Raw genomic sequence first — 9,411 nt, 5'->3', positions numbered from 1 at the left:
AGCTTGGTCTTTAGTGGTCTTCTAATCCCCAAACCAGGGAATGGTACTTGTCTGTCAGCAACAACTGCAGGAGTATTTTAAGACTGACCATTGTTTTCCGTACCTTCCAGGTCCTTTCTCACACTAAAGTTGCATATATCTGTTGACAGTGTTATGCTTGAACTGAGAATTGAACCCAGAGCCTCTTGAGTGCATGGTAAATAATCTATTATATTCAGCCTACTACCAACCATACATCTATGACTGCTTCTTAACGTTTGTCCTATGCTCCGTTCTGTGGGTAGTTGTGTTGGTTGGAAAAGGATGGCACCCACAGGCTCATATATTTGAGTACTTGGTCATCATTTGGTAGAACTCCTTAGGAAGGACTGGGAGGTGTGGCTTTGTTGGACTAGGTGTGTTAATTGGGAGTGAGATTTGAAGTTTCAAAAGCCCATGCCATTCCCCGTTAGTCTCCTTTGTCCAGACACCTGCCTCCTACTTGCACATAAGTATGTGAGCCCTCAGGAATGGCTTCAGCACCACACCTGTCTACCTGCCTGCCTGCAGCCACGCTCTCCACCAGGATCCTCATGGATCCACCTACTGAAGCTTTAAGCTTTTATCAAGCCTTCGTTTATAAGTTGCCCTCAGCATGGTGTTTTGTCACAGCAGTAGAGAAGCAAGTAAAGCAGATATAATTACCAGACACATCAGAGATTTAGCTGCTAGATATTTCCCAAACTCATACTTTATTCTCCCTGCTCCACCATACATTGGTGACAGCATCTTTCTTGTAGTGCTAGCAGGAGCCCTCCTCCTCGGCTGCTGCTCTGTCAGCTTCAATGGCCAGTCTTTATGTTGCCGTGTAGGTCCGTCTCTCACTTCTTTCGCTGGATCCATGGATATTTATGGGCCTTGAAGGTATCCTAAGGGCTGTTCCAAACCTCCGGGGGGAAAAACACATGCATATTTTTATTTCAACATTAGTATGGGGGATGGGCCCTTCCACTTTTCCTCCAATGGTTTTGCTCTTGTCCTTTGACAACCAGTGTTGTTCGCAGCACCAATGAGATCATTCGCTGAGATTTCAACAATTTAGTGTAATCAGGCTTTGTTTAAAGAATTGGTATGGGGTAGAGAATTCTTCCCTTTTTCACTTCATAAATTACTTTTGGAACATCCATGGGCTATTTTTCCAGTAGCCTGTCCCTTTGAGTTGTATGGAATGCCTGTGTCATAAACTATTTTGTTTTGGGCACAAAGGTTTTGAAATGCAGAAGAGGTAAAACAGGAACATTGTCTGTCTTGAGGGGTTGTGGATAGCCCAGCACTGGGTGCGTTGCTTAACTGTTTGCCTAGCCTGCTCTAAAGAGATGGAAAATTCCTTGCAGAAAGAAGAGGTATTTTGATGGTACAGAAAACACATGACTATCATGAGCTTGTATTATGGTGGGCTGCATAGTGGCAGGAAAGCAGAATTGTCTTGAATATTACTGTCCACTACTGGTCAGGGAGATCTGAGTGTAATTTAATATCACAAACATAGCAAGAACTCTGGTGGTGGTGTAATAGTTCCTAAGTCCTATGGAAAAGATGATATTACTGATGATCCTAACTAATACTGGCTGTCTCCAAGGCTTATTACTTTCATTACATAGGGTCTGTCACTGTGCTTATTGAGGGGGGCAAAGGCAAAATTCTCTAAAACAGTGCAAACTGCAAAGAAGTGTGCTCACTGAGCCGAGGTGTGGGATGTTCATTGTGCTTTAGGATCTGAGGAAAAGTGCTGAATGACTACACAGTTGCCAGAAGTATGTTAGATAGTGGAAGATGAGAATCAAGCTGAGCAGGTTAGTCAGTCAAGGGGTATCTGCCAAGCAGTGGACTGTTAGCAGAGCCATCATTGTACCTAGCATTTCTAATGAATTTCTGTCCCTTTGATATTAATTTTGCCACCAAATCATAGTAAGAATTAAGTACCATAGAGGGAGATGCTCCCAAACGTCCTGCTGTTGTAGAGTACCTCTTTATGGGTCATGGGCAATTTTAGGATTGTTAATGAAAGAGGCAAGGCAAGTCCCATCTCTGTACTTGACTGTTGTACATAGCCACTTCCACTGCAGTGAGAGTCAGCCTCAGAAGGAAAATGTTGTGGAGAAAAAGACTTGATGTCTTCGTCTAAAGTTTGGAAGAGGAGAAAGTTCCTGTATAGTAAGGTTAAGTGGAGGTCTGAGACAATTAATATCATCCAACAGTTTTTGATTATCATGAAGAGTTTTGAGAGAATCCTTGTGAACTGCTAGCTTTTGAGAGCATACTGTGTGCTCCTCTGTGATTTTACCCTTGACCCTTTCCTGCAGTAAACTGAAAACCCTAGGCCCAAAAGACTATTTTCGTGATCAACTAAGATTTCTGACAATTAAAAAGAGTCAGGATGGCTGATGAAAATATCACCCATATCATTGATATTATAAGTAAGTCTGTACTAGTTAGACTGTGATGTAATGCCATGACCAACTCGGGGAGGAAAGGGTTTATTCCACTAAAAGAAATTAGGGTAGGGACTCAAATGGGGCAGGAACCTGGAGGCAGGAGCTCATGAGGCCGTTAAGGAGTGTCGCTTATGGACTTGTTAATCATGATTTCTCAGTCTGCTTTCTCATAAAACCCAGAACCACCAGCTCAGGAGCAATGCCCCCCCCCCACAAGGTGTTTTGTTTTTGTTTTTTTTTGTTTTTTTTGCATGTGGTGGTAGACTAGGATGAGGTAGAAGAGGGTTAAGGGAAAATTTTTGTCATTACCAGTAGTTATCAGATGGGTGAATGTGTCCTAGTTACCTAGTTACTGTCCTATTGCTGTGAGGAGACACTATGACCAAGGCAACTCTTAAAAAAGAAAGCATTTAATCAAAGGTTGGGTTACAGTTTCAGGGTTATAGTCCATTATCATCATGGCAGCACACATGGTACCGGAGCAACAGCTGAGAGTTATATCCTCATTCACAGGACCAGAGAGACACTAGGCCTGGAATGGTCTTTTGAAGCTTCAAAGTCTACTCTAACAAGGCCACACCTCCTAACCCTTCTAACTCTATCAAAGACTTCCACTACCTGGTAACTAAATATTCAAATATATAAGCCCAAGAAGGCCATGCTTATTCAAAGCATCAGAGTGGAAACAAACAAACAAACAACAAAACAACCCTTTAAGTTAACTATAATTAATTGAAAATAAGGCTATGTCAGTCTTGACTAAGGAGACACCATTGCTTGCATGACTTTGTAGTTCCTAAATCCTGTATCAGCCTTCATTTGCCTGCATCATACTTCTTCTTCCTCCCCCCTCCCCCTTCCCTCCCCTCCCCCTCCCTCTCCCCCTCCCCCTCCCCCCTCCTCTTCCTTCTCCTTCTCCTTTTGTTTGTTTGTTTGTTTTTTTTTTGTTTTTTCAAGACAGGGTTTCTCTGTATAGCCCTGGCTGTCCTGGAACTCACTCTGTAGACCAGGCTGGCCTCAAACTCAGAAATCCACCTGCCTCTGACTCCCAAGTGCTGGGATTAAAGGTGTGCGCCACCACCGACCGGCTCTTCTTCTTCTTCTTCTTCTTCTTCTTCTTCTTCTTCTTCTTCTTCTTCTTCTTCTTCTTCTTCTTCTTCTTCTTCTTCTTCTTCTTCTTCTTCTTCTTCTTCTTCCTCTCCTCCTCCTCCTCCTCCTCCTCTTCCTCCTCCTCCTTCCCTTTCTCCTCCTTCTTCTATAACAAAGATAACTACGTACAATTCTATGTACCTGCTCTATAATTATCTCTCCTCCAAAACATTAGCAATAGTCAATTTACCACTCCAAAGTGCTATAAAACCTGGCAACTAGGGCTCATATACTCTATCCAGTAGCGATGGCTTGGGCCCCTAAGTTAGGGATTGCAATACATTGGTTGGTAGAGCTGAAGTCTAACCCCCACTGCCTGATGTTGCTTGATAGAGCTGATGGATGGTGGGTGAATTTTGGTGACTGGAGTCACCTGTCTGCCCTGTTAGTTCTTTGGGCTCCCCAGGGTGAGATCCCCTATTGATTCATTGGGCCAGGGCAGGCCACAAAGCTGTTTCCCTAGCTCTCCAGAGGCTGTCTGTGAATATTTGTTTATGAACAACTTTCATAATCTCAGTGGATTCTTCTCTGACATCTCAAACACAGGACTGTGGAGACCATCCAGGGGACGATCCAGCTTCTTTTTAAAATTGAAATTTCTGCAGTGGCTCTCACTGGCAGAATGTCCCATCTCTTTGTGTGCATAGCAGACATTTCTTGTTTTCTCAGGGCATATAACTTCCTTAATGGAGACAAGAGAGCCACTGACCTTGAGGGTGACTAGGACCTCAATTATTATACAATTATTATACAATATAATCATTGTAAGAGGTGCGTCATAAATTCTGTATACAGTTCTTTTCAGGACCCGGTGAATATCAGTGAGGAAGCTTTTTTCCCTTGGTGGATAACTGTCTCCATGCCCTTAAAACGGCTATACTAATTTGTTGGTAGGCCTGTGTAGTTTGTAATTTGCTGATAGGGTACTGTTGTCATCGGTTGTCAGCCCCTTCACAAGGCCAGGTACCTTGAAACATGTCTGGGGCTATAGAAATTCCACAGTTCCAAAATTATGTTGCTTGTGGTCCTGACATAATTCTATAAACCTAGTTTTAATTAACAGGTAACTCACTGGATAGATGCCAATGTTTTGCCATGCTTAACTAATCAGAGGGAGGAGAGGAAATGTTACTGAGGGTACAAGTCCTTAGTTATATGGAGCAGTAAACGAAAAAAGCATATGGATTGTTTGAACTTAAGGATTTGAAAGGCAGAGTCTCATGGTGCTGTGGCATTTGTCTGAAGTTATTTAATATCAGACTGCTCAAATATGGGTAAGCTGTCAAACTATTAATGTCTTTCCCATTACATCTTTTCTAAACTCGGCCTGCTGATAGGGTGAAATGGTCTTCCTTGTATGTCTTCATGGCCCAGTCTAGAGGAAACATAGCACCATGGGTTGGGTGACCTTGTCCCATCAATCATTAGCTTCAGCATCAATGTTTGTGACATCTGGCAGGTTGGGACAAGCTTGACCCTTGAATCTCCATCACTGGCTGTTTCTCAGGGAGAAGGGGTAGGTTCTTGGTAATCTGAGGGGAAAGACTTATGAGGCCAGACTTCTCTCCATCCATCCAGAAGAAGTCTGCCTTCTGTGAGGTTGAGGCTGTGCATCTATGGAATCACAGTATAAGGCTCCTTAAACTGAAAGTGTAAATGGGAATGTGTTCAGGTCCATTGGCCCTGATACATTCTTCAGGTTTTTCCTATTCTCTCCCATGCAGCCTAATGTGCAATCTCTTTTTCTGGAAACCAGCATGTCTCTCTAACAGAATCTAAGAATTGCTTGACTTGTAATGTTTTTGCTCTGCATCCATAATTTCTCTGCCTGACGTATGATTGCCTATCTCTAAACTCTACTTGTCTCATATTTCTTATACCCACTAATTGAAATTTGCTTCTTCCTTTCTTCCTTCCTTTCTTTCTTTCTTTCTTTCTTTCTTTCTTTCTTTCTTTCTTTCTTCTTTTCCCTTTATTTCTTTTACTGTCTAAGAGCTCTTCTCTTGGGAGTTCTTTCTGTCTAGTTGATGAGAACTCTCCATATCCACATGTCCATGACCACATCCATGCCCCTGCTGTGATGTCACTTGCTGCATTCAATGTAGCTCCAGTGATGGACTGACTGGGTCAGTGCAAGAATGAGGAAAAGACAAACACAAGAAACACACACTGAAAAGCTGCGATCAGGTGGACTGGGCTCCCTGATGGAGCAACACAGCACCAGAGAGCACAGTGTGTATTACATACAGTTAAACAGGGACAAGCTGTTATTGCCCACAGCTGAACAAAAAGACAGGGTTAGCTCATTTCTGTAGGAACAGTCTCTGTATGGGAGCAGACTTAAAGTCATCAATATCCAGGAGAGGGAATGTCCAGGTGGACATTTTCTGAACACACTATCAGCATCTGCACCTGGATCACAAGAAGACTTTGCCATCTTTCTGAGCCTCAGACCTGGGGAGAAGGCTTTTCTATTTTTTTCCCATGGATCTGGGGCTAAAGTTCATGATGTGACCAGCTCATGACAACAAAAGATGTTAACTCAGCCCCTGACATACTTAGTGGTTTCTTCATGCTCAGGAATATCTCTAATATTAAACTCTCTATATGGTTCTTAATACAAGATCATTTGACATGTTACTTCAAAAGAAGGAGTTTCTATTTTTCCTAATATGCATCAATATATGTACTGATAGGAAAGGAAAGCTACTACAAACTGAGGAATACACATTTTACAATTTGGAATATATCAGGTTGGCCCTGCCATTGGAACCTTGGATTTAGCAATTCTCTTCTCTTGCAACAGTCTTCCCCTAGATTTTCTAATTACAAGATCCTTCTTGCCATTCATGTTCAAGTTCAGATGTTCTTTGGAATCTTATCCCAGTTTACAGTAGCTCCCAGTTGCTAGTAATTGTCTCCTCCACAGACACTAGAACCACTCGCGAAAGAGGCATCTGTGCATTTGTGTGGGAAATTACCTGTACTATATTAGTGGAGGTGGCAATACCCGCTTCCTCCTGTGGGTGGCACTGTTCTCTTGCTGGAGTCCTGAATGGGTTAAGTGGACTGAGGAAGCTGAGCAGAAACTTTGAACTTAGAACAGTCCCGACTGTAAATGGCTTGTGATCAAAAGCTTAAAGTGTCTGCAGCTTTGACTTCCCCGCCCTGACAGTTCACCCTTGCACTGTGAGCCAGAGTAGACTCTTTCTCCTTAAAGTAGTCTTTGCCAGTGTATTGAATCACAGCAACAAGGAAGACAAACTAAAATAATGACCTATTGTTATTTTCTTTTCCTTCCTATTTCCTGTCTCTGGTGTTTATACAGTGCACTTCCCAGTTTGAATGTGGGCACTACCTAAGAACACCCTCCTCTTCCTCACTGTTTCTTGGGCCTGCAGTCTCCACTTGGCATATACAAGACATTCAGTGAATATTTATTGATATTGAACAAGTGACTGTCTTCATATTAAATATATTTGGAATATTGCTATCATACTTTCTCAAATAACATTTGTCAGGAGTTCTTTTGATGTTTCATGGTTATGTTTACTTTATGCTTATAGAAGTTAGGCAGTGAAATATGATTTTGTTTGTTTGTTTTATAGTTCCTTGTATAATGAAGTAATTTACTGGACAAACAAGTGCTCAATTGTAAAAAAAGGTGATACATCATTCAGTATACAGAATATAGATATGTAGGCAATGGTCAGAAAAGGTATAGTCAGGGCTTAGTGTCTATCTCTGCCCCAGTCTACCTGGAAGAATCTTCTGCAAAGAAAGTATGTCTCAAGCTCCTTGCATCTAAGCATGGCCTTGGGATTTGGGATTTGATAGTTTCTAGTTAATATCCTACAACAGAAGTGGTGACCTTCTGGCTGAAGCAGTTAAGAGTCAGTCCATATCCCACAGACCTTTATCACACTGCTATTGCAATCTGGAAGTATATAGTAAGATATAGTCACAAGGAGACAGGACTGGTGTTCGCCCTTGGAAGACAGGTGTCAGGGAATGCTGGCAGTCCTTCAAGAGATTTGTATGAGCAAGAAATAAACCTTTGTATAATAAGCTACAAAGTCAGGCATGAGCTAGCACCTTGCCACAGCATAGTGTATTCTTGGTAGTGCAGAACACAGCCAGGAGATGACCTCTAAACTGAGATCTGAAGGGCCAGTCACAGTGAAATCGTATAGGGAAGATTCTTTGCCAAAAGCTTTTCCTCACCTGTCATTTGGGACTCTTGTCTATCTACTGGATTGCCTTATCCGGCCTTAATATGAGAGGAGGTGCCTAGTCTTACTACAACTTGATGTGCCATGTTTGGTTGATATCCCTGGGAGGCCTGTCTTTTTCTGAAGGAAAACAGAAAGGAGTGGATGGGGAAAGGGGAGGTGGGAGGAGAGACTGGGAAGAGAGGAGGGAGGAGAAGCTGCAGTTAGGATGTAATATATGAGAGAATGAATTAATTAAAAAAAATACAAAAAAGGAGAGCCAAGCTTGGAGCTAGAAGTAAGTTAGTTGCATGCTCAAAATGCTAAGGGGGTAGTAACTGTATTAGCATCCCATGTATCAGAAACCATGCCAGAACATCTTGACATAAAGTTCTGATATTTAGGAGTCCTGGCTGGGTGAAGGGATACATGGCCCACTCCGCACTTCCCAGCTTGTCTGTGTGATGGCCTCTCCTGTTCACTCTGCTTCTGCAAACACCTCCCTGTTTACTGAAAATGACAGCACCTAATAGCAGTCAGCAGTGATGACCAGAATAAAGCATCTTACCCTTTGCAACATGTCCATCCAGGAGTGCCCTTAATCTTTCAACGCACCCATTTATAGTTTTTATGGGTACCAAGCTGCTTCTGTTCACTGTAATGGTGATTTCATCTGTTTCCTAATTTTCTTTTTCAAAACATTTTTCAGTTTTCCACTTCTGGACGTACATGGAAATGACTGTATTTTTCCACACAAACATCAATTTACTTTATGCATTTGGTTCCCAAACACCAGTTTATTCTTATTTACAGATCATTTCTCCACTTTGGCTCTTATGAGTTAATGTTTTATGAAGCAGGGACCATGAGGCGAGGAGGAGTTTGACTGATCAGAGACGGGATTAACACTGCTCGAGAGAGCAGCATTCTCTCTGTGTACTCGAGTTAATTGGTGCGGTGATTTAATCACCGAGCTGCCATTCACATCTCATGTGTATTTTGTGTAAGTCACTTACACTTGATTTTTTTTTCTCTTTTGGAATGTCTAGGTTGATGAGCATTTAAATGGATTGGTAGCATTTTAAAATGTCCTCAAAGCTGACTGTAGCGTGACATCCATCAGATTCTGTATTCAGTTTTAGTTTAGTTATTTTTGAAGCTTTCAGATGAAAAAAAAAATCTACATTTAATATTCTGCAACAGGTTGTCCCATCACCTTGCCAAAGCCCAGAGGAGTGCAACATATTTTTTTTTTTTAACTTCTGAATTTCACTATTCTTTTTTTTTCCTCGGGATATTTTTGACCCTAGATACTTTTTCCTTTAAATTTGATGGAGCTGTGATCATGGCTCTGACCTCTAGCCTTGAAAGAAGACAAGTTATGCCTCTCAGGAGTGATGCCTCAGGCACTTTGCAAGTCTGCTGGCAGAGATTATTTCCCAGGCTGTGAAGTGATGACCTTCTACGGAGAGTGAATGTCTGCACTGAACGTAAATTCTACCAGCCATGACTGAGAGCCTTAGGTCTGTTACCTGCTCTATGAATCAGAGTCCATTCTTTCTCCACAGCGGATGGGT

Source organism: Arvicanthis niloticus, chromosome 17 (assembly GCF_011762505.2).
Source record: "Arvicanthis niloticus isolate mArvNil1 chromosome 17, mArvNil1.pat.X, whole genome shotgun sequence".
Taxonomy (NCBI): domain Eukaryota; kingdom Metazoa; phylum Chordata; class Mammalia; order Rodentia; family Muridae; genus Arvicanthis; species Arvicanthis niloticus.
This window is presented reverse-complemented; position numbering follows the sequence as displayed.